We start from the raw sequence: 24,966 nt of genomic DNA, 5'->3' as shown, positions 1-24,966 counted from the left end.
TCTTCTCTGGAGAAGAGCGAAGCGATGATCAGGGTCCCTCCCTTTTCATGTAAAAGTGTAACTTAACTCTGTGGCTTCAAACAAGATCTACCTGTTTATTGGCTATTTCTAAGGCAACCATTGCTAAGGTGACAACTAATTACTATGCTTTTGGTGACAATTAAGGCTGAAATAAATCTGTGCTGCTTAATCTGCTAAAGTCTCAAAAGGTTATTTCTATGTTCTTGAGCCTTCTGGTTTCATTTTAACCTCAAATGTGCCTTTGTTACATTTCAGAGTGAATCTGCACAGAGTAGCAGTTTGTCATCCTTTAAAACCTGGGGCCGGCTCTCCAGTTAGGCAAAATGAGACAGGTACCATCAACAGAAAATGCTAAAGTGCAGGGGGTGGCTGTGCAACACACACAAACCTGTGTTTGATGCACAGCCTGCCTCATGTCCCTTAAACCGGCCTGATGCTCTCAGATATGGTTGGGGATGATGTCCAGTGACCAGTGTTGAAATATGATTCAGCTGTCAATCTGGACAGTTTCTCTACATGAAACAGGAAGGGCACCAACGTATATTTTGCCTTAGGCAGCAAAATGTCTTGGACCACACTCGACCAGTGCTACCAAATGTTATTTAACTTGCTTATTTTAACAACACAAGACTATAGGAAGACCCCTGCTGGATCAGGACCAAGGTGCATCCAATCCAGCACTCTGTTATCACAGTGGCCAACAGGTAGGATGTGAACAGCATTCTTCCAACCTGCAATTCCTTGCAAATGGTATTCTTCTGAACTTAACCAGTGGGTTTCATAGTATCAGCCGCAAACACCCCACACAAATGATGCTTGAATCTGAAAATGTAACTGAATCCATAAGAGCTGGCTCAAGTTGTTGTTGTAGTTGTTGATTTTAAATATATTTTTATTAGTTTTTTTATATATTTTCCAAACAAAACATAACATCTCCTCTCATCTTATACAACATTTTGGCTATAAGCCTAGGACTTCCATCAACCACGTCTAAGGATTTTCAACCTTCATCACTTAGCCTTGCCTTTCATTATTTTCACTATTACTTTTAAGAGTCCATAACTTAAAATCCATTCTCATAAATTTCCCTGCAATATTTCATATAGTTCTCCTTACAGAATTTCTTGTAATCCTACAAGCGTAGTCAATTGATTACAATTGTTTTTCAAATAGTTCACATATTTACTCCAATCTTTCAAGAATTTCTGGTCCTGCCGGTTTCAAATTCTCCCTGTCATCTTATCCAGTACTGCATAGTCCATTAATTTCATCTGCCACTCCTCTTTCGTCAGTAGCCAGTCATGTAGTTTTAACCCTCCATCGTTAAGCTACAGTGCCCTGGTTGATTCTTGTAGATGGCATCTTGCAAATTCCACTCTCTCCCAGTGTAACTTGCTCTTCTTCCAGTAGTTAATAACCATATACCCAACCTGACTAACCTAAATCAAACTTTAAGAGAGGATTGGACAGATTCCTAGCTTTAAAAGAAGACTGGACAAACACAAGGAGGAGGAGATCATCAATGGTTGGTAGCCATGATATGCTCTGTCTCCAGCACTGGAGACAATAATGCTTCTGAATACCAGTTGCTGGAACCCACTGGAGGGGAGATTACTGTTGTGCTCAGGTCTCCTTGTGAGTTTTCCATAGGTATCTGGTGGGCTATTGTGAGAACAGGATGCTACACTAGATGGTTCATTGACCTGATCTAACGTGGCTCTTTTTATGTTCTTATGGAGGAGCATATGTTTCCTATTCCTATATTAAAGCTCATTTGGATTCCTCTTTCTTATTGGTCCCCACTGGAGAACCTGAAGTATATAAGGTCACTTAGAGAGCTGGGGTGAGATTTCAACCTGAGACTCCCTCTTGGATCACAGTATTAGTCACTACAATGCGCCTTCCCTTTGTTTTATATGTGCAAGAAGTAGTTTTATATGAGAAGAAATCCAGCTTGCATGGAAGAAGCAGAATATGGTCACTCCGATCACCTCTGCCCCCAATTCTTCCTTACACCATGTTGGATATTGGGTGGGTAAGAAACAGTCACTCCCCCATTTTTTATTATCTTTCCCCCATGCTATTTCACTCCACTGTTGTTGTTTTTAAATGATTTTCAAGTACAACCAAGAAAATCATGACAACAATATTTCTAAACAGTGTGGACATACAAGTTGGAATACAAGTTGTTTTACTGTAAAGTTGCATTTCCTTAAAAAAAAAGTGGGAGTAAAAAACCTTTGGAAGGATGGTTGGCAGTTTTGATGAACTAAAAAAATATATATTAATTGATTTCCTTCAGTATAATTACAGGAAAATAAACAAGAGTGGAGATAATAGAATAATTCTCATAAAAGAGCAGGCAGAAGCAATCCATAAAGACAAATGCAGCCCGTACAAGACCAGACCCAATCAAATAATGGCAAATGCTTTATTAAATTTGTTGACCAATCATCATATTTCATCTTTTAAAATCATGCAAATTTTTCTGAGTCTTGTCATAACTCCAATGAGGAAATTCTCCCTTCTTATCATCTTCAACTTCTCTGTTCTCTCGACCTGTAATGACAGAATTTAATTGAAAATAACTCTGGATTCTACCAGTACTGTGTGATAAAAAATATTGTGGCACAGGAGAAATTTAATATGATTTCTATTTGTTTATTCAAATGTAGATCTGTCAAATACCATAATAAAATAACAGGATTAAGAGAGAGTGGGAGAAGGATAGTGCAGCAAATCATTATAGCAGTAAAAAGTAGAGCTCAAAGCTTTAATAAGTGGATTAATCCGTTAAGGCCAAAGGCCTATATGAATTTACCTTGGAAGAAGCCCCATTTTGGACACAGTGGGGCTTAACATTCAGAGGTAGAAAGCTTAGAGCACTCAGCTGTGCATAAAGTTTAGCTCATTGGTAAAAATGAGAGCCTCCAGAAGTTTTGGGACTCCAGCTGCCATCAGCCCCAGCTAGCATGGCCAGTGGTCAGGCATTATGGGAATGGCAATCCAAGTACATGTGGAGGGCCACAAACTCCTGGGTTAGGGTATAATTAGCTGCAAAACATGGGCAGAGATTTGCCATGGCATCTCCTATTGGTTGTCAAGGAGTTAAATGCAGCTACTGCCCCACCCTTTCTCTTTCTCTCTTGCAGGCTCAGGTAGGCGGCAAAACCAGGAGCTTCCAATAGACAGCCATATGTGGCTTGCAGAATGCCCTATTGTTTTGGTCACACAGGTTGTGGTGGCAGAACCGTTGTCCTCCATGGTGTACCCAGTCACTTCGACATCCCATTGATTTATTCAAGTTCTGCCAGGTTTTATGGTGTTTCAGAAATCTTTTTTGATCAGATACAAGAGCAGGGTAAAAGAAATGACTGTGTACATCAAGGTGGGGAGCCCAACAGGCCTCCCCATGGGATTGTGAAGCTGTTTTGGCCGAACCATGCCCATCTGCCTCAAACCTGACTTCAAAAAGAGAAGGTTGCGAGCCCCAGCGTTCACCATGGCATCAGGTGATTGACAGGTGGATGGTCCCATCCACCTGTTATCCTTTGCCCATGGCTGGTGGGGGAGACGAGGAGCTTGCCTTCCCTACATCCAGTTCCACACCCCTGCCGACGCACATTTTGAGCAAAGATAAGTATTACGGTTCCTTCCCCAGCTATTGTCTGTCCTCCAGTCAAGTGTGCTTCTGTGCAAATGGATGTTTTAAAAAAGCTTTCCCCATCCCCTTCTTGGGCCCTCCTGAAAAGAGACGCCATTCATATTCTCTCTGTCTGCATGGCCCCGGTAGACGTAACCTAACTCTGTAGAGGCTTCAAAATCCCAGCTCTGATTTCAATTAAGAGTCCGCTTTCTCTTCCAGGCTGGGCTGGGGCTTTGGAATCCATTCCTAATCCTCACATTAGCCCTGATTCATCTGTTTCACCAGCATTATCATCGCTGTCCCTTGGGAACGGGGGAGGAAAGAGAGAGGATCGTATGGGAGGATAAATACCATTTGTTTGTGTTGCTTTCTGTTCTGCGTCCTGATTGCATCCTCTTTTTTTATCCTTTTTCTTTTCGACGCAACAATTATTATTAATTTCTCTGTGTTTGTGCCTGGGTTTATGCCAACAGAAAAGAATGCTAACAGATAGTGTCAAACTTTATAATTGGGTGGGAGAAGGTAGGGATGGGAGGAGGGGAGATGCTCTATTTTTAGATTTTAATGCTTTGCCTGGAGAAGACAAGGTATTTCTTGGCAGATGTCTGTATCAGACTTTGCACCATGTGTTGGATGAGAAGCAGTGAGTATCCATAATTTCTTGCAAATAGCACACATTTCCAGCTGGGGATAAGTGTCCTGATAAGGCAGCCAGCTTGTGGATGTTGTCGCTGACTCCATGGTCAAATTGGATGGATCATCTGCACAATGGACAATGAGGAGCACACTATAGTTCAGAGGTGGGGCCTCAGCTCTGCATGCAGAAGGGCCCAGTTTCAATCTTCAATGTCTCCCTGTCAGGCGGGAATTGCTGCCTCTTGGTGTGGGCAATACTGAGCGGTGCTATTTTTCTGGGGAAAAGGAGGTGCTGGAACTCACCATAAACACTTCCCTTGTTCTCTTATGATGGCAATGGTGCCCACCTAGGAGTAACTCAATTCTGGTGAGTTCTGGCTTAAAAAATAGTCCTAATACTCAACGGCGGAGGAAGGCGCACGGGCACCTGGGGGGCGCGAACTGAGGGTGGGGTGCATTGCGGGGCCTCCAGAGTCTGCCTACCTCCTCCCACTCAGCCACCCTACAGCTGGGGGGGGGGGAGACAGTGGGCAGCCCGTCTCCCAGGAGAGACGCGTGGCTCGGGCGCGCTGCAGGCCCCGTGGTGAGTGCCGCCCTGCATTTTGTCACCCCCCCCCTCAGTGATGACACCGGGGGTGGCCTGCACCTACTGCATTCTCCTTCCTCCACCCCTGCTAAAACTGAGCTAGGTGGACCAAGTACTTGACTCCCTAGGTTCGTGGGCAGTGCAGAGTTAAGTCAACAGCACATGTGTTATGCTAGTACTCTGGCTAATAAAGGGTTTCATTCTGAGTGGGTGCCAGCAATTATTAAGTAGAAGTGTAGAAGGTCACTCCCTTTTTTAAAGACTCATACGTACTGGCCCAGTCTATGAGCCTCCCAAACGTCTTGGCTGCTGGCAGCTGGTACTGGAACAACTTTCGTCATTGAAAGGTATGGGAAGCCTTGGAGGATTCTCTCTGCTTCCTTGGTGTCTGCAATGCATTTATGTCATATTACAAGTGCCAGGAGCCTAGGGCATGTAGTTTTCCCTGACATCTGACATTAGCAGTATTACAGGCGCCAGAGAAAAAAGAGAGTTATCTTCTTGACACTGAGAAAGGAAGCAGGAACTCTGAGTCGCTATTTGCAGGGGTGGATATAATGTACAATTGTACATAATATGTATACAGTGTTTTGTATCTACGAAGAAGAAGAAGAAGAAGAAGAAGAAGAAGAAGAAGAAGAAGAAGAAGAAGAAGAAGAAGAAGAAGAAGAAGAAGAAGCAGCAGCAGCAGCAGCAGCATGTGGTCCCAAAAATCCCACATCGGCAGGATAAATGCTCCAAATAGGAAATAGCAGTATGCCAGGGTGGAAAAATGCATAGTGATAAGGGGACAGGTTTTGCACCATCCTAATGGTCTTCTCTAAATCTAAGTGGAGACCATTTAGAGAAGTATGAACAGAGGTAGATGGGTATTTGTGCATGTGTGTATGTGTGTAAGAGCAAGAGTGTTTCTCTCTTTGGGGTCCTGCACTTGCAGAGGTGTAGTGTGAGGGGGAAAGAGGGGCTGTAGCCCTGGGTGCACAATTTTGAGGGGTCACGAATCAATTTTGAGGGGTGCGAATCCCTGTCCTGCCCTGCCTGCCACTGGGGGTCTCTGAGCCCCAGAGCCCAGCCTGGCCTTGCCACTGCAACCATGGCCACATTGCTGAATGGCCACCCGGCTAGCATTGTGGGTATTTGGGACCTTATCAGTGGAGGCACAAAAAGTGGAACATGATCTTTGGAAGGGTCTTCGAGGCCAAGAATTATCCCATGTTTAAGTGGACACCCAGGACTCCCTTTTTTTGCAGGCCTTTGACTCCCAACATGGGCAGTTTTTGAAATGTTTGTAATCAGGCTGCCCTGAACCTTCTTATTGCTCTCTTTTGGCTAGCTTGGAGTTTATAGCCTTTTGTGGTTGCCATTGCTTTACACTTTGTGTCAGACTGCTAAGCTTTAAATAATTTGAAATTCTTTGAAAAGGAGACTAAAAGTAATCTGTAGGATGAAGACAGTCTCAATCTTAAAGGGCTACAAGAACCCAGGAATCTTCTTCTTTTCATGTTCTGGAATCATCCTTAGCAGCTTTGAAATTGTGGCACAGAAGACAAAATCTATTAAAAAAGGTGCACTAACTAATGCATTAATCTCATGGAGCTCTGGTCCACGCAGCATGCAGGCAGTGTTGCAGCTCCGGAGAAGCAAACAGAACTGTTGCAGCCTGTCTCCCACGTGCCAGTCCAGAGTATCTCTCTATTTGCTTTGTGTTCCTGTAAGCAGCAGATAAGTAATAAATAAGTAAAAGGAACCCGCACAGGTTCCTTTTAATTTTGGCTGGGTTTATTCAGGCTGCCTCCACACATTTCCACCAGCCCCTTCACCCTGGGGTCTCCGGCTGAAGGTGAAAGCAATCTCTTTCTCTGTTTGAGGCTTGGGGCTACGTTCGTATTGATTTATTCAAGGGGAAGGCACAGACGCTGCGAAGAGAGAAGGGAGCAGAAATACTCTTCGCCGCCGCGTGCAGATTGAGCATTTGTGTACGCAGAATGCCAAGTGGGGACTCTCTTAATCGGCTAAGGGCTTCTCTGAGGCTGGCGGTGCCTTCCTCTGTTGCACTGACGGGAAAGGGGGAAAGGACGTCCCGAGGCGTGACACGCAAAGGGTCGACTCAGAGAAGGCGAAGGAAGAAAACGAAACTCCGAATCAATTAGCAGCTATGGATTTCTGGAATGTGGTTCTCGCTGCCTGCCCCTGTCCTTCTCCCTTTCATTCCTCTCCCTTTTTCTTCCAGCCGCCTCCAGCCCCAGGCGATGAAGAAGAAAGGATCTGAGTGTGCTTTCTTGTCTGCCAGGAGGTGAGGACCTGGTTCGCCAAAGCCAGCCAGAGTTACTCTGTGCCTGGAGGCAGTGTGAGGAGGGCCTCGGGGGCTGTTCTGCCATCAGGCTCAGTGGCAAACTTTCCTTTATTGCACCTGGCATCCACTGAAGGTTGTGTGAGACTTGTAGAATATGAATGAACTGGAGGGGAGTTCCTCAGGGGGGCTCCAGGAGGTGTTTTTCTCCCCACCCCACCCCGCTCCCCACTTTCCGCTCCTCCTTTTGACGCTAATAAAATCTCGCTGTTGTCAGGCTGCCTGACAGGCTCTGCTATCCATGTTAATATCCTTGCAGTCTGACTGTGTGCTTGGAAAGGGAGGCGAAGGAATGTGGCAGAGATGACTCCCTGCTCAAACACGACTGTTCTAGGTTTAAGTGAATTGAAGGCCAGAAGGTGATGTAGGAATGATCGACTAGAGGATCTTGTTTTGACAGAGCAGGGCTTTCTAAACCATCTTGGCATGAGAGAGAGAGAGAAAGAGAGAGAGAGAGAGAGGAAGGGGGGGGATGCTTTTAAATGAACACATTTGTTGAGGGAGCTCTGTAGACCTGCCATCTTGCTTGCAGAATGTAAGTAGGGGCATCTTCCAACATTTCTCCAATGAAAATAGGGATGTCCTACTCCATAATAATGATATTAATAATTTTATTATTGATGCCTCACTGGGTTGCCACAACAATTAAATATTTAAAAAGTTTCATACCTTGGTTCTCAGACAGAATATTTTCTGGAAATTCATTCAACTTCCAAAAATGTTCAAAAACCAAGGTACTGCTTCCAATTGCCTGCAGGAGCTTCCTGCTCGGCACTCAATTGGAAGCTGCATCAGACACGAAAACTTCTGGGTTTGTGGCATTCAGGAGCCAAAATGTTTGAGTCACAAGGCATTTGAGACCCAAGGTACAACTGTACAAGAATGCCATCAGATGTCTTCTAAATGTTGCATATTTACTTATTTCCTTGGCTCAGAGGTTGCATAACTCCATACCCTCCAACATTTCTCCGATGAAAAAAGGTACAGCCTAAGGAAAAGCAGGACATTCTGGGATCAAATTAGAAACAGCAGATGGCTGTTGTAAATCTGGGACTTTCCCTGGAAAATACTTGGAGGGTTTGATCTTCTAGGATGGACATTCCTTTATTGTAGGATGTTGGTCACAGTGACTAGGCCTATTTGATCCTTCTGAGCTCAGAATTCCTCACCCCCCTCAAGATTATGCCCAACACTGGCCACATTCACATCATACCTTTAAAACCATGATACCCCTTTAAGCCATTGTGGCTTCCCCCAAGAATCTTTGGAGCTGTGGTTTGTTAAGGGTGCTGTGAGTTCTTAGGAGACCCTCCATTCCCGTCCCAGAGCTCTAGCTCCTGGAGTGGTTTGGCACTTCTCTCTTCCCAGGGAACTCAGAGAATTTTAGCTCTGGGACGGAAATAGGCGTCTCCGGACAACTCACAGCACCTTTAATGAACTACAGCTCCCCAAATCCTTTGTTTTTTTAAATATACATTTTTATTAGTTTTTACATATATTTTCCAAACAGAACATCTCATCTCATCTTATACAACATTTTGGGTATTTTAGCCTGAGGCTTCCATCAGCCACGTCTAATGATTTTCCAACCTCATCTCTTAATCTTACATTTGTTATCCTAACTACAGTGGTACCTTGGGTTACATATGCTTCAGGTTACATACGCTTCAGGTTCCAGACTCCGCTAACCCAGAAATAGTACCTTAGGTTAAGAACTTTGCTTCAGGATGAGAACAGAAATCGTGCTCTGGTGGCGCGGTGGCAGCAGGAGGTCCCATTAGCTAAAGTGGTGCTTCAGGTTAAGAACAGTTTCAGGTTAATAACGGACCTCCGGAACGAATTAAGTACTTAACCCTAGGTATCCTGTATTACTTTTTTATAATCCATAACTTAAAATTCATTCTCATAAATCTTTTCTGCAATATTTCATATAGTTCTCCTTACAAAACTTCTTGTAGTCCTACAACAGCTCCCCAAATTCTTTGGGGGAGCCACGACTGTTTACAGTGCCATCACTGTGCTTTAAGGGTATGGTGTGAATGTAGACACTTAGTCCTGGTTGCCCATTATAGTGGCATGTTGATAGCCGCAGGCAAAGCTCTTTCTCATTGCATTATCCCCGGGAAGCTTCTAAGGAACACTAGCATTGCCTGAAATGGAGGGCTGGGGGAAGAGAGTGATTAGCAACTCATACAGTCACCATCCTTGCTGGTTTATATTATCTTTTCTCCCTGTGGAGTAACAACTAATTTCATCAATTCATAGAATTCAATTAATATACCTACTGAGATGATATGGGAATTGCCTTCCTGTGTTATGAAAAGTCAGGTCTAGTCAGATAGGTCAGGTCCAAGTAGGGTTGGATGAGGAAATAAATTCAGTTAGCATTTAAAGGCAAGCCCATCTAATTTGCACTTTGTGAAACAACACATGAACTGAAACGCAGCAATCCTTTGAAAGTCAAACATCTGAATTTTGCAATGCAGCTCTCCAGCCATGTCTTGTATGCAAAAATGCATATATAGTAGGGCAAAGTGTGCATATATTGGTGAAAATAACACAAAGGTTCATTATAGGAGGGCAAATTGCATTGCAAAAAGTATGTAAGGCAAAACTGCATAGAAAATACCATATTTTTCGCTGTATAACACGCACCCGACCATAACACGCACGTAGTTTTTAGAGGAGGAAAACAAGAAAAAAATATTCTAAATGAAATAGTGGATGTATGATTTTTGTGGTTCATGCTGTGGCCACAGACATGTGATCTGACGGTGAGTTTGGGGTAGCCCAATGCAAAAATCCTGAGGATCCATGTGGATCCATGCTAAAGTTGCCCTAAAGTCGCAGGGACGCTGGAAGTCGCAGGAGCGCTGGGGGAGTGAACGGGAAGCAAGAGAAGGAGAACGATCCTTCTCTTGGAGTGCGCTCTCACACAGAGACACACAGAGTATCAATCCTAAAGTCGCAGGGACGCTGGGAGAGCACAGGGGCGCTGGGAGAGTGAACGGGAAGCAGCAGGAGGAGAACGATAGCTCAAGCACACACACACACACAGCCCCTACAGTGGCTAATCCAAAATCGGACAGCAAAAAACTGCAGGCAGGGTCAGAGAGCACGGGGTTGTTTTAAAGCAGCCAACCCGGCTCTGCTTCTCTCCCTCCTCCCTGGCTCGGAGGAGAGAGGGACATAGAGCATGGGGTTGTTTTAAAGCAGCCAACCAGGCAGGAGCCGCTTACACTCATGTAAGCGGCTCCTCTCCTCTCCCGCTCTGCTTCTCTCCCTCCTCCCCGGCTTGGCTCGCTGACAGGAGCCGCTTACACCCGCTTTGCTGTTTCAAAGCAAGCCACGGACTGCTCACGACTGCAGCAGATTCCCCTGCCATCCATAGGCATTCGCTCCATAACACGCACAGACATTTCCCCTTACTTTCTAGGAGGAAAAAACTGTGTTATTGAGCGAAAATTACGGTATGTATAATGGGGTAAATTTGCACTCAAACAACAACCAAGGTTTGACTGGATACCCATCTCTAGGTCCAAGTGAGTTGGGTTGAGGTTAACACAGTTATAGAAAGTCAGTCATAAGGCTTGGTTTCATACCCTTTCCCACTTTTGAAGCAGGCACAATTGCATGGGTTGTTTTAGGGCTAACTCAGCCCTTCTGTATCCCACCCTTGTGCTGCTGTGTTCAACCAGCTGGTTCAAAGTTTATCTCAATCCATGTTGGATTTAAGTATCTTTGAGAAAATGCCCTTTTCTTTGTCACGTATTATTAGGTTTGTCTCTGCCCTTGTACCTTTTTGAGGCTGCTGCTGTTTTTATCTCTTCTCTTGCTCCCTCTGCAGAAGGAGGTGGAAGTTCAAACAGAAAGGATAATAAATAAACCAAAGGAACAAAATGGAATTCAAGGCACATTGCCTTTTGGGATTCAGAGTGTGTCAAGCTGAGAGGTGCTTGAGAATGGAGAGGAGAGCAGGAAACAATTGCGCCCTGGAATATTTGGGGAAATTGTTGTCTCTGTGCTTATACATCTGCGCCAACAGATTATGTGCTTAAATTTTTATTTTTTCTCATCGGCTCAGCCAGCGATGGCAGTATTAGAGTTGCTCTGTAGCAGTTCATGGGCAAGATTAGCACTGTGTGTGTGTGTAGAGTCTCTATAAGTAAAGGAATAAAGGGTATGTGAAGGGTGTTTGGATGAAGCCCAATAACGCATCCTCTGCAAGATATTGCCACAGAGGAAGGCATGGCATAGTATCATGGAATGGAAGCATTGTTATATTGCCCTATACAGCTTGAAAAACACTTAGTATAAGTCATATTTGTATAGTGGTTATGTTCTGTCCTATGCAACCCTTACACCAACAAATGGGAAACATGAATCTTGTGTGAATGTCTTGGTGGGTTGAAAGCTTTGTCTCCTTTGCAAGAAGGTATATTAATTGCAGTCACAATATTTTGGAGGTCAGTGGATCTGAGGCTTGCAGCCCTTGATAACAGTAACTTTACTTATGAAAAAGAATATAGGTCAAAGATCTGTTCCCTAAATAACAAATCCTACATTTTGTGGGGTCCCACTTCAGGCATGTTATTGCATTCATTTGCACATCCAAACTTCCTTCCTCTTGGTTCCCATCAACTCTCTATGCTGCGCTGGATGTGTTGATTTTAAAACAGAGGAGTAGTTCACCAGCTGAAACATATCCGGTTATTACCTCAGGCTTTCTGCGATCATCTGTCCTCTCACCTCCAGGCATACTTAAACCATTCTTTCTCTGTGCTCAAACAGGGAGGAGGAAGATGAATGTCGTTCAGTCTGAATTTTCAAGCAAACTGACCTAATACTCACCTCACCAAATTGTATGCAGATCGGAATGTTGCTGTTTGGGTTTTCTTGCACTTTCCCAAATTTTGCAATGCAGTTCCCAGCTCCAAAACTGTCCCAAAGGTGTGGGTGTGCATTTTAGTACAAAATGCATTCAGACATTGAGATGAAAGGCAAATAGAACTGCAAATTTTCATGGAGTTACCTGACTTAGATATTCTGTTAAAACAATACAGTTTTAAAACCTGTCTTCAGTTGTTGCTGCTGCTTTTGTACAGTTTGGAAAACTATTTGACATGCTGTTCTGTGGTATATTTGTAAATTGCCTTGGCACACATGTGACACTACTTTGAGAGCTGTTTTTTTTGTTGTTTTTGTTTTCCAATCAAGATGCATTTAGATTTTGTGAAATAAATAATAAATAAAAGGCAATTCAGAATTTTTATGATGGTTATGATTCAGAGCAGACTCATAAGCATAGCTGGCCCGCCCATGAGCCGGAATGAAGCAGCTGCCTCAGGCGGCAAAAGTTCAAGTGGGGTGCTCCGCCTGCCCCACCATTTCCACTGCCATTGGAATGCCCCCTCTCGCTGGGAGCATTCCAGCACATGGCACTGCTGTTTGCCTTCCCTGCCCCTGTGGCAGAGAAGACAAGTGCCATCTTGTGGAATGCCCCTCTCTTGCTCATCTTGCCCACCCCTGAGGCAGAAAAGACAAGCATGAAAGCATTGTGGAACATTCCCCCTCTTGCTGAGTTTGGTGAAGAGGCGGTTGGGGATGACGACGTTCTGGCACACACTGGAGGTGGGGACACGGAGCAACACATTCCCATTTCTCCTCAGGTGGCAGAGCAGGTGCTCGTAAGTGAAGTTTGGAAAGCTTGTCACGGGCTGAAAATAGGCATTTTGGCATATCCCTATCCTGATGCCATGTGATCTTCAGTTTTCCATCTGTCTTGATATTCAGTACAAAATCTGGGGTGTTGGTTCTTCCCAAGCATTTCTTCCTTTCTCCTCTTACTTCTTAAGAACTTGAGAAGAACCTGATGGATCAGGCCAATGGTCCTTCTAATACAGCATCTTTTCTCACTGTGGATAGCCAGATTCCTGTGTTTTGTACTCTTCAAATGGCCTTGTCCTTGCAACGCCAAGATTCTCAGCTGCCCAAAGCTTTCATGCTCTGCACTTGTTCTCTTTACCCCCTCTTTTTGCCTGGTACTCTGCTCACCCAATCACTTTTCAGATACCCCCCCAAAAAACCCCACCCCTTACCTTCTCTGTGAATGCATTGGCTTAACCCCATCACCTTTACCCAACTGTAGCCAGTTATTATTATTATTATTATTATTATTATTATTATTATTATTTATTAACCAAGCCTATGTGTGTGCAACTGCCTTTTCTCTGTTTTCCTAGGCTACCCTAGTCTCTTTCCCCTCCCTCTTTTGTATCCCCTCTAGTTAAAACTTTCATTTTCAAGCTCTTTGTGTCCAGGAACCTCTCCTTGCTGATGTTACTCCTGCAGAGGTCCATTAACTCTATGGTGCTGTGTTAATAGACAATTTATTATAATTATGAGTGGAAAGGGTAGCTGGAAAGACTTGGGCTGAGTTGAGAAGGGGAAGAGAGAAAGTGTGTCTCCCTCCCCATCTCTAGTGAAAAAGAGACGAAAGATCTCTAAATCTCTGTAATTGGTACCCAGATACTCCAGTGATGAGTGCCTTAGAAATGTATCTGCAGTAATAATCTAATATCTCTGTGTTAGGGCTCTAAGGAAATCTAATAATACCAATGCTTTGCCTAATCGAGAGATCCTTTCATCCCTGAGATAGAGCGGCAGGAGATAAAGATGTAGCAAGAGCTACTTCAAGTCGTAAGCTTCCCCTGTCCTATTAATGGTTGATCTCAAGGTGTTTTTTATAGCCATTGAATAATTAAAGAGCAGTTAGAGACTTGAGTCCTCCAAGGAAGCAGCCCCGACTTTAATGGCCTACATTGCTTCCTGGGCAGCTTCAAAATCTTGGCTGTTTACTGCAGTGACGAGGTCTCCCCCTACCACCACAGCCATTCCAAGGCAGGCCGACATGTGCGAGAAGAAGAGAGGGTGGGAACTGGAATGAACCGTTCTTCAGGCAGACTTTGGGTCCCCCCTGTTCCATTTGACATGAAATGGTTCCGTACTGCAAGGCGTTGTTGCGAGTTTGCAGTCGACAAGGAATTAATCTGTCATCAAAACAGGTTGCAAGCCAAGCTGTGCTTGTGATTTTTTAAAAAATGCTTTTTTTTAATTATCCAAGGCAATTTCTGTGCCACTTAATATATATAGAAATCTCTAAGCAACAGCAAAAAAACCAAACAAACAGTCAATTAACAGATGCACTGTAAAACCATCAGTACGTACTACTGAAGTTTGGGATCCGTCTGTCTCAGAAAACAATGGAGGAATGCACCTTTGGGAGTGAAGTAAGAAGGTCTGGTAATATGCAAGTTGTGGGCTGTATCCAGCTCACCTCTACTCAGAGTAGACCCATTGAGATTAATAGAATAGAGTTAGCCATGCCATTTGATTCCAGTGGGTCTGGTGAGCATGACTGGTGTTGAGCAGAATCCATTGAGATGGAGTACTGGATGAAGCATTGAGCATCCTGGAAATCTGACCTTTTCTTAAAAAAACAATGTTTCTAGTTTTAAGGTCATAAAAAGGGGGGAACTAAAGCATGTAGGCCAGTGCTAGCCCAGGACATTTTGCTGCCCACGGCAAAGAACAAGATGGCACCCACTCCCGACATCATGTGGATTAGACTCCCTCAGAAGGACTCACCTTTATTGGAGGTTTTTAAGCGGAGTTTGAATGGCCATCAGTCAAGGATTATTTAGCTGTAATTCCTGCATTGCAGGGGGTTGGACTAGATGACCCTTAGTGTCCCTTTACGATTCTATGACTCCCCTTTAAAATTGATTCGGTTGCATCTTTGTGTGCCTCCGATTGTATAATTAAAATAGTATAAATGAATTATGTAATTGTTAAATACTAATGCAGCATTTATTCTCTCTCTTTAAAATTCCGCATTCATGTTTCCTAGCACTTATTGCTGACACACAGACTTTGGGATGGGAGATGAATTTGATTTGGTTTGCATTTTAATGCAAACCTCACAAATCCACACTTCCTGAAGGGATATAAGAAATGTGGCAAACAGAACTGAAGATGGCATAAATAAGAAACCAAAAGTGGCACAATTCTGCATTCTTGTATAGGCTCCAGCATCCCTCTCTACAGAAAAATAGTTTTGAAAGAATTCTGGAAACTTACTGAGCTTTCGAACTTCAGTTTGAAAGAATTCTGGAAACTTGCTGAACTGGTGCAGAAAATCTCTTGCCATCTCTCAAATTAGCTCCTCTTCCCAGAACTGTTTCAAGCTGGGTCCCCTTTGAAGCAGTTTTGAGGACTGTAGGGTGGCCAGAAGTTGTAACCAGAAGTGGCTCACTAGGTAGAGCAGAAGCACTCCAATGGCTTGGATTGGCGTGGTGCAAACACAATGCAAGCCTCCCCACCAGTGTGTTTGCAGAACACTGACATCCCCATTCCCTTGTCCCTTCCCACTCCCCGTCAGCAACAGCACCCCATCAGCTGGGATCCTAGCATAGCGACTGCATCCTGCCCGGTGAGCCATTTATTGATTTATAAAAGCATTTGACTATATATATCATTATATATGTGCAGTTTAGAGCAATCAAAGCATACAATAACACTGTAAAAAAGTTAAAACTTGCTACAAAAGTTTTGAAATTCCATCCCACTGTGCAAATCACAGTGATCACTGTGAATTTCTCATGCAAACTTGTGTAATATCAAAATAGGGTCTGTGGTGGAGCCAATCAGAAGCCTTTCCATGAAACTGACTCGTTTGTGTGTGTGTGTGTGTGTGTGTGTGTGCACAGTTAATTGTAGGATGCATCATTTGCTACGTGACCCGCTGTCAAGCATTTGCTTGCGCAAAGTGATGTTTATAGCTATTAATTTAATTTTGAAATGGAACTTCTGACCTGGCAAAGGGTTGGCGCCAGGGCAACTCTCTGGCCGTGAGAAGCAGTTGTCTCCAGAGGACTCTCACAGTTGTGGAAAATGTTGCGTTTCCAATTGATTTGCTGTCTTGTTTACTTCACAGGTCATAGTGGCTAATTAAAAATGCAGAAGTGGAGGCTTATCTCTGTTGGCAACTTCTCCAAAAATTTCCCATGGAAACCTCCTTTATGGTGACCTCCTAACTGTCTTGTCTCCTCATTGTTGGTCTCTGCTCCCCTAAGGGAAAATGTATTGCTAGACTCTTAGGAACTGGACTGTTGATTGCAACAGTTTCTGACTCCTCCTACCACGACCACACCCCATTGAACCTTGGTTACAAATACTGCTAACTGGGATCCTTATTAGCCTGCAAAACATAATGCTTCTTTGTAATAAATCCTAGCAGAAGAAGGCTTGGAAGTGACAGAGGGCAGTGAGAAGAAAGGGTGGCATGGGGAGTGGAGTTGCACTCCACAAGAGTTTGTTTGTTTATTATATTGATATCCAACCTTTTCCCTCAAGGGGCTCAAGGAGATGTACATGGTTTTCTCCCTCCCCTTGTTTAATCCCCACAACAACCCTGTGAGGTAGGTTAGCCTCAGTCAAAAAGCCACAGTTCCTTAATGCAACTGGTACTGCAGTTAGAGAAGAGCATTAGAAAGTGCTAGAGTTGCAATCAGTATGTGTGTCTCTCTCTGTGTGTATCTATATCTATATATATATATATATATGAGAGAGAGAATCCCATTAAAGAGAAAGGAGCATTTAGCCCTGTCCTCCCTCCTTGTTTCTGTGTCCAATCCACCTGCCTTCTGGAGCAGAAGAGTCATTATGGCAACAGCTCCTTGCAGCCTCTCGGAGTCTCTCACAACATCTGCAGAGGAGGGCAAGAGTTCCATCTCCCAGGCTCAGCAAGAGATAAAAAAGGCTCAGCGTGGCAGGGGCTCAGCTGGCCAGAGCGCCAGAAGGCTGGATGCCGAAGCTTCCTAATTAATGTCAGACCGAGAAACACACCTTTGCTGCAGCCATAAAGAGCATTTGGGATAGCATGGTGTCAGATTGGTCTTCAAGGCGAGGCTAACAGGACCATCTGCTTCCCTAGCAGCGGTGCACCTTGGAAGTTGGAGAGAAGAATGTCGGAGGAACAGGGGGCGTAGGAAGGGAGGCAGTGGGGGAAGTCCACCCCGGGTGTCATACCTGGGGGGGGTGACAAAATCCCCCCTGGGTGGATTGCCGCGCCTCCCCCTGGGTGCCAATCACCATGCCAATCACTCCTAATGGGTGCCAATCGCCGTGCCGATCGCCCCCTTGGGCACCAATTGCATCCCACCCCTATGGGCGGTTTGCCCCAGGTGCCTGAGAGGCTTCCTCTGTCACTGCAGAGGAGCTTTGCTGCATCATCTGGACCAGGACTCTATTTCCACAGTTGCAACCAGATGCCTGTGGGAAGCCTGCAAGCAGAGCCTGAATACATCAGGATGTTCCCCACCTGCAGTTCCCAGCAATGAGCCTCTGACAGTGGAAGTAGATCTGAGAGCTTAAGGCTACTGCCTCCCTCTGCACACATTATGGAGTTTCTTCTGCTCTTCTCTAGCCTCTACTCATCTCTCCCTTTTGGGATTGCCATTCACATTAAGAAGTAAATGATTCGCATGCCCTGGCTCTCCTGTCGGGTGCCTGCACCTAAAAGTGAATGATCAAGAGGCAGTGTAATGTTTAGTGGGTGACAGGCTGTGGAGCGAGCGAGAAGTGTGTTGCTCAAAAGTGCAGATGGAAGGGTCAGTGCTGCCGCAGCAGGAAGAGTTTAATGGGCTTCTGCTTTCTAGCAATGGAACAGTCTTGCAGGCTGCCTTGTTGCCTTTGCACACTCGAACAAAGGCTTTCACCTGCAAACAAGAGCCATGAATGTATGAAAAGGTTGTGTCTCCTCAATTAGCAATCAAGGGGCTCCTGTTAACCGAGAGCTGAGCTCCACAATCTGCCGAATCACATAGAGCTGCTTTTGCTGAGTTGTGTGGTTTTTGGACCACAGATGGTGAAGGACAAGTTATTGTATATGGAAAGGAAGTGGGAGGGAATAGGCAGAAGCTTCCTGAATAGCATATCAGGGTTCTAACCTAACCATCCTCTCTCTTTCTGATGTTCAGCCTGTGAGGGCTTTGTATATGTAGCCACAATTGGAACCACTCAGAGGAAGCTATTAGCAGACATGTGTGCATGTTAGGGGTCAAAACCCTGAAGGGGACCCCCAGAACATCCTGAGGATATTCAGTGGCCATGAACCAATAACTGTTGCTTCAAAAACCAGCAAGGATGATGGTGATGGAAGTGGCTAGGGTCCTGAATAGAGAGCAATCCATGCAACGTTATAGATTGTATCCAAAGTGCATCCAGTGCAGAATAGGCCCATTGAAACTGTTGATATGATTAACATGTGTGCATTAATTTCATAAGTGTACAAGTGCTTAGTTCTGGAACAACCTTTGGTCAAAGGACCCACATGCACTGCAATTATGCCCCCTTTTTGCATTTTTTTAAAAATATAACACATGCATTCAAAGATGAGATATCACTTCCTGGTGCAACTGGACTTCTCTGCAACCCTTCCCCTCTGCAGGGAGGTGGGACCCGCCACTTAATGCATCCAAATGGTTTCCAGAGAGTGGTAGGGGATGTTTTATCCCATGTTGATGGCCTTTGAGCTGATTCCCTGGTGGCCCGCTGAAATGCGGAGTTAACCAGGGCTATGGACTGTTTGGCTCCGACTCACCCTCTCCGATTGCATGGAGCCCAGACAGCCCCATAGTTTTCCACGGATCTGAGGGCAATGAAACAATCGCTGGAGACCATGGAAATATGCACCTTCAGGGATAAAGTCAAACTGTAGGAGATTTACAGTGCCTACTGTGGCTGTAGAGACCAATACAGGAGAGACAGGTTTTATTGCAGGTGGGGATACCTTCCAACATGGCATTTCTTCTTTCTGCAGTCCTCCCAGCAGTCATTCCTCTTCTGGTCACTCCTATGGATACACTTGTCTGTCTGTCTCAGGCAATGCAGTATATATGATGTTGATGATTCTCAGTGTTTGAAAGTTCTCCCATCAAACCCTTGTCAGCCTGATTCCCATGCATACTAACCTGTGATTTATAACCTGTGGTTAAGTAAACTATGTTTAAATTTGATCACCTGGCCCAACAGCTCAACCATGGAACAAACACCACTTGCAAGCCATAGTTTATTGCTGGTTTATAAATTTCAGCCTCTCTTAGCCATGATTTAATGCAGCGTTTCCTTAAACTTGGGTCTCCAGCTCTTTTTGGACTACAGTTCCCACCACCCCTGACCATTGGTTCTGCTAGCTAGGGATGATGGGAGTTGTAGTCCAAAAAAACAGTTTGAAGACCCAAGTTTGCGGAAAACCTGGTTTAATGCTCCATGCAAACCAGGCTATAATAACCCTTTATTATAATCTCCATATAGCAGATTCCGTCCAACCCACATGTCTGAAAAGCAATGGTTTCCCTGACGGCATCTGATGAGTTTCTGGCAGAGGAATATTCATAGGGAGATTTTGCAAGCCCCTAGGGAGGAGAACACAAGCACCACAGCAGCCACTTGCAATTATTACTATTGAGGCAGCCAAAGATACCCACGAGAATTTCTCTAAAACACCCACTTTAATGTCCTTTCTTTCCTTCCCCTTACCTTTGAGATTGTGTTGCAACATCTTAAAAGCATTAAGATAGTCTGTTCTCTCCATTTCCTCATCTGTCTTTCCCCTTCCCACACCTCTTTCCCCTGCAGCCAAACCCAGCAGCCTAGAATCGGTGCTGGGGGCATCTGCTTGATACCAGCTTTGTCCAAAGCTGATGCGAAATGCACAGTCTGTTAGTGCTGAGCTGCATACTAATCGCTCCAGAGCTCTCAGGGAGGAGAAGTGGATGGAGCCAGACTGCAGCTTCTGGCTAGCCACAATTGATTTATCACCAGGTCTACTGATGAATGTGTGAGAAAATGCTATCGGTGATAAAATGGAAAGCCCATAATTAAAGTAGCAGCTTTCAGTTTTTAAACGCCATTCATGTGGTTTACTCTCCCGTGGATATTCCCCCCCCCTTCTCCTCCTACTCCTCCCTGTACCTTTCAGAGAAATTTTGCAAACTGAAGATGTTCAGCTCCATGAGTGGTGATAAATAGGCCTAAAAACAATGACCCTCTGGCATGGAGGTCAAATGTGCCCCCCAGAGCTGTTTGTGTGGCCCTTGGGACCCTCCCCAGGCTGCAACACTCCCCAGATCATGCTCTCTTGTCTCCAGGCCACATTCTTCAGCAGCCTGGGAGGTTGCCCAGAAAGGAAAGCGGCCCTGGGACTGAAAATGATATGGACAAAATGGCACCAATTCACGCCCCACCCCAAATCCCATGGAGTGTAGCTGACCAGACTTGTGCACAGGAGCACATGAAACTGCCTTATACCAAGTCATTCTATTGATACATCTAGTTTTATATTGTCTACACCAGTGTTTCCCAAACTTGGGTCTCCAAGTATTTTTGGACTACAGTTCCCATCATCCCTGACCACTCTTCCTTTTAACTAAGGATGATGGGAGTTGTAGTCCAAACACAGCTGGAGGCTCAAGTTTGGGAAACACTGTCTTGGAGTGAAGTCTGAGCTTGGAACTAGATTAACTTCCTTCAGCCTTGTTGGGATACAGTCCCCATCATCCCTCACTGTTGACTGTGATGACTGGGGCTGATCGTGGTGCATCTGGAGGGTGGAAGTTTGAGGTAGATGTTTCCTCAGACGTGGGGCTAGGTCTGCTCTCTGATACCACTCCTACTTTTGGATATGAAGCTAGTGATGTAATGTGACATCCCTCCTAAAAATCCTTTGTTATCAAGAATATGGAGCAAGGATTAAGGAAACTGTCAGGGAACTGCCATCGGAGAGTCAGGTGGTGGAAGGGCTCAAGGAGGCTAGGAGACCCTCGGATGCTGAGGAAGGAACCAGCAGGGGGAGAGAGAGAGTTCCCGCAGAAACTCAGTCGGAGGGATGGCTCCAAGATACTTCCAGTGAGAACAGCGGAGAGGTTTCAGGACCTCCGCTGGGGACGCCCACTCCGCGCAGGAAACTGTCACGCAGAGATTCCAAAAGGAGAGTTTCCGTTAAGGAACTCCTATGTTGGCGCAAATTCCGGAAGCGCCCACTGACGGATTCTGCCAGTGATTGAGGTAGCCATGCGCCTATGGCTCCGCGGACGGGGAGAGTTTAGAAACTGATTGCAGGAGTTGAGAACTCAGCCATTTACGCACAAGCAGCCCCTTAACCCATCACAGAAACGTAAAGAAATTCCCCATGACAACAGCAAAGGGCACTGGTGTTTATCAATGACAGCCCTGTATTTTGGGGTGATGCCTAGATCTCTCGCTCGCTCCAAAAGAGAATTAGATAAAGACCCGATAGATCAGGGATGGGGAACTTTTCGCCCTCCAGTGGTACAACTCCTACCAGACCCAACAAGCACGGTCAATGGCTCGGGCTGATGGGAGTTGTATTCAGAAGCACCAAGTTATGCTGCAGATGTGGGAGCAGTGGTGGTTAAGAGTTACTTCACATGGGCAAATTCACATTGCAACTTCAGGAGCAGCTGGGGCTCCCTTCTACAACAGCAGCAGGAGGAGGAGCTGGCCACAGAAGCCACACCGAGCTCAGCTCTGTGCTCAACCTTTTCCACCCCCTGATCATTTGGAACATTGAGGGGGGCAGCCCCTCAAAAAAAATATTGGGGGCCAACATAGCTTGGCCCCCATGAGAAAGCATCCCTGATTATACTTCAGCAACATTTGGAGAGTCAGTGGTTCTCGACTCCTGTGCTAGATCTTAGACCCTCTTGGGCTGCTATTTCGCAACACAGATCTGATAAAGCAGGTTGGAAACAGTCTAAGGTGGCAGAGGTAGCTGTGAACAGTAAGCCAATTTCTAGAGATTCCAGATGTTTGAGGAAGGCAGTGCTGTGATCTCAGGGACAGCTACTGACCCACTGCATGTGGAGTTTAGTGGCACATGTGACTCTGTCTCCATCCAGTTGTGTATCTGTGTACCAACTTGCATGGAGACATTTGATGGTGCCAAATGGAACCAGGTTGGTGTCATGAGGGACAGGGAAAGCCAGCAATGTTTTTAGCTCAGATGGGTTCATCCTGACCGGAGGCAAATTAGCCACAGTTTTAGCCTAACCTACAAAATCCCCTGGAGCTATTTTTGTCCTCGGGGCTTGCCAGGCCAGGCTCTGGACCCAATTATCACATGGTAAATATCTTGTTCAAAATCTGCCTTGCCTCAAATTGCTGGGAGCAGGGGTTGTAAGCCTGCTTCCCCACTATAAAAGAAAATGCACATGGAAAATAGGAGAACTAGATGGCTTTGTTTAAATACATTAAATCCTGTGACAATCATCCATCTGGAGTTTAAGGTGGTCATGTTGTCATGAGTTGTATTGGAGAAATGAGAGAAAAATTGTACTTCTCAAAAAGGCTTAAGGATTGCAATAGCCACAACCTGAGGTCTCCAACCTTGTTGGGGCACTAGAACTATGTGGCATTTGGAGAAGGTGTTTGAGGTGCCAGTCACAAAATGGCTGCCAGTGTGCTTGTAGCATAACACAAAATGGCTGCCATGGGGCCTAGTAGAAAATGGCTGTCTTGGGGGCACAAGAAATGACTGCCACATCTAAAAGAGTGGAAGGAAACAAAGGACTACATATTGGTATGGGGGCATCCACTCCCCTGATCTGCTGCCTCAGAAATGGGGGGAAAGGTACCTGCATGAACAATCACTGCCCTTGCTCTGAGAGAGAAGCTCTTTGTACCTCCCCATGGTTCAGAAAGGACAGGAGTGGGGGTCAGCATGCAATCCTGACATCCAATGAAATGTGGGCATGTTAAAGCAGGGCATGGTTAATATTGGAGAGGCTGAGCAAGTGCAAACAGGAATTGAGCAGGAAAAGCAATCGATCTCAGCTGCATTATGGATTTTTGAAGAGCTATTTACCGAGACCTTTTCTAAGCACCCTAGGAGTTACTCATGAGCACACTGGTGCCCACGGACACCGTGTTGGAAACCCTTGTCGTGTGTCTGGGTCCATTGCATTGATTTGAGCTGCGTACTCCATGCTCACTATGGAGAAGCTGCCGTGTAGAAACTATTTTTGCTGGCTTTTCTGTGGCTGGCATAAATGAGAAACCAACTCTCTGCGCTGTTTGCACAGGTGTCATTTCATAGAAAAAAAATATTCTCAGCAAGGTTTGATGCTCACTTTTTTGTGTATGTTCCAGATTAAACTGTGACAAAAAGAGAATAAGAGATGTTGATGCATTGTAGAACTATTTGTCCCTGTTGGTTGTTAATATCTCTTAACAAAGCAACATGATCAACACAGAACAATCTGTCACACTTCTCTCTTTTCAAACACAAGGAACTATGCATCTAATGTTGCAAAACCAGCACACAGGCATGTTTAATTATAATCTCATTCCCAATGTTCAGTGTGGGGGTGTTGAAGGAACTGGACTGGAGGAAGAGGTTGATTTCTTTCATGGACACAAATCACCCCGTGGATGAGATAAGCAACAGGTGCAGGGTCATCCAAGTCAGTTGCTATGGTAGTGGCCCAATGCTGACTATGTAAGTAATGAAGGCATGTCAGCTCAGTAGTCAGTGCTACATCTTGAATTGCTGGAGCAACAGAGATATTTTTGACACATATATATCCATATCTGTATCTGCAATGTCTACAAGCTGTATGTATATATCAGTTATCTGGAACTGTATTACTGAAACCTAATCTTCTGCAGCAGCAAGCTATTTGGACCTTAAACTTCCTCTGTGGGGTGATTGGAACTGGGAGCAACTTCTGCTAAGTGGGCGTCTCACCTTAGATTCCCAATATGGGGTAATTAATGTGAACAATGGGCAGCACTGAAGAAGCAGGCTTTGCTTCAGCCAACCTGCCATATTTAGAATGCTATAGAGTGTTCACCGTGCATGGAGTTGCATGCATTGAGGTCCATCCATGGCTGGTGCCCATTGGGATTGGCAGGGCAGAAGGTAGGCAGACCAACAGCAAGTGGTGCCATGGCCAGTGGCAGGTAAAACCAGCTAACTCTGGACTTATCCCATCCTCCACCCTGCTGATTTCTAGAAAGGTAACACTGAGGCAACATTCACACTACACATTACAGCTCTAGGGTGGCACTTTAATCAGGCATGGCTTTCCCCAAAGTATTCTGAGAGCTGTTAGTTGTTAAGGGTGCTAGGGGTTGTTAGGAGACCCAGGGCTACAAATTCCAAAGCTACCCAGGCAGAGGGATTGTCAGTTAAACCCCCTATGGGAATTGTACATGCCTGTCAACCAGCCCTAGTCTGAATGCCAGAAAAGGTCAACCAAAATGGTCACCTTGTGCTTTCAGTAGAACCAGTGAAATGGACAACAATTTAGGTGTGGAAGAATGTCAGTAGTCAGAGCCATGGCAAGTGGGGTAGAATGGATCTTGCGTTGTTCTGATCACCATACACAGTCTTTTTCTGGTTCTTACTTCCCATATCCTATGATGGAGCTTAACCTTCTGCTATATTTTCCTCTTTCCCCCAATTTGATTGATTGATTTTTGGCATAGTGGGTTAATGAGAGATAGTGATGCTCATGACACACTAAACAAACATTTAATGAATTGATTGACATCCCAAAGATCTGGCTTGGTACAAATTCCTGGTAGCAGTTAATGTTGATGAGGGAGAGATTAAAATCAATAGGTAATGAATACAGCATGTCA

General features: G+C 45.0%; 1 protein-coding gene and 1 long non-coding RNA gene across 10 annotated transcripts in view; one reads left to right on the top strand and one right to left on the bottom strand.

The window, feature by feature from the left end:
- The window catches only part of LOC309357635 (protein CEPU-1), an 816,321-nt gene that overhangs the window by 79,250 nt on the left and 712,105 nt on the right, over positions 1–24,966 (top strand). The gene's annotated exons all lie outside the window — the stretch shown is intronic.
- LOC309357735 lies at positions 2,434–3,210 on the bottom strand. The gene is made up of 2 exons (XR_014163212.1): positions 3,152–3,210; positions 2,434–2,580 (listed from the first exon to the last, which is right to left on the bottom strand). It is a non-coding gene; the product is annotated as an uncharacterized lncRNA (long non-coding RNA).

The sequence above is a fragment of the Podarcis melisellensis genome, assembly GCF_964234715.1.
Source record: "Podarcis melisellensis genome assembly, chromosome: 15".
In the NCBI taxonomy this organism is placed as follows: Eukaryota; Metazoa; Chordata; class Lepidosauria; order Squamata; family Lacertidae; genus Podarcis; species Podarcis melisellensis.
Note: the sequence above shows the minus strand (reverse complement) of the source record. Positions and strands in the feature narration are given on the sequence as shown.